General features: G+C 45.9%; 1 pseudogene; it reads left to right on the plus strand.

Annotated features, from left to right (window-relative positions):
• The first annotated feature begins 389 nt into the window (after positions 1 to 389).
• Positions 390 to 507, plus strand: LOC126177914 (5S ribosomal RNA; annotated as a pseudogene).
• Positions 508 to 1,069: the final 562 nt, after the last annotated feature.

Below are 1,069 nucleotides of genomic sequence, written 5' to 3' on the forward strand. Positions count from 1 at the left end.
TTCTTTTAGACTTGTGAGCTTTCTTCCAACTACTGGGATCTACGATAGATTGTGATTGAAACCGGGCTCAACTCAGCCGAAAATTGGGTATAGAATCTGACACAGATTCCACAGGATCCTGTAGTTCTCTTACGTTTGGTCGATGTCAACTGTTTCTGAACACATCACTTATCTTTGCAGTCGTACGAGAGATAAATTGGGACAGTAACCCTGGATTTTTCTTTGCAAAGCAACGTTTGAATCTGTTCCGCGTTTCTGCTTTTGCTGTGTTACCTTCAGTTTCAGTTTCTGCCCTGTCAATGAGCCTCTGGACACTAACTTTTGTACCACAAACATATATTTGCATTTCTTTGGATTTTAAAGACCCTTTGATGCTATTCAGTTATGGTGCCAACGGATTTGCCGCAGTAGTAACTCCGGTTTCCGTCAGATCACCGAAGTTAAGAGCTGTCGGGCTGGGCTAGAAGTGGGATGGGTAACCATCCGGTCTGCCGAGCCCTGTTGGCAAGCGGGCTGCACTCAGCCCTTATGAGGCAAACTGAGAAGCTACTTGATTGAGAAGTAGCGGCTCCGGTCTGGGAAACTGACATACGGCCGGGAGAGCGGTGTGCTGATCACATGCCCCTCCGTATCCGCATCCAGTGAAGCCTATGGGCTGAGGATGACACGGCGGCCGATCGGTATCGTTGGGCCTTCATGGCCTGTTCGGGAGGAGTTTAGGTTTTTTTTTATTCAATTATGGTAGACGTTGAAGGCTTCACGCATTGTCCTCTCGACAGTCAATCGCTTTTCTTTCGGCATCTCCCTATCTCGAGCCCTACACTTTGTTTCAAACATGTTACGGAGTAGCCTCTGTTTCTTTAGAAGCACAGAGGGTTCCCCCCATCATGAACTATTCTCTTAGTTACTGTCAAGTGCATGGTAAACTATTCTTAAAAACCTGAGCCATATATCTTGTACTTGCTCCTCTCCAGAGCAAAATGTTTCGAATTCTATTCTGAGATGTGACACTACTGCGTGTTCATCTCGTTTGCTTAAAATATAAATCCTCCTGCTTGTTCCATTTGCC

The sequence above is a fragment of the Schistocerca cancellata genome, chromosome 3 (genome assembly GCF_023864275.1).
Source record: "Schistocerca cancellata isolate TAMUIC-IGC-003103 chromosome 3, iqSchCanc2.1, whole genome shotgun sequence".
Taxonomy (NCBI): Eukaryota; Metazoa; Arthropoda; class Insecta; order Orthoptera; family Acrididae; genus Schistocerca; species Schistocerca cancellata.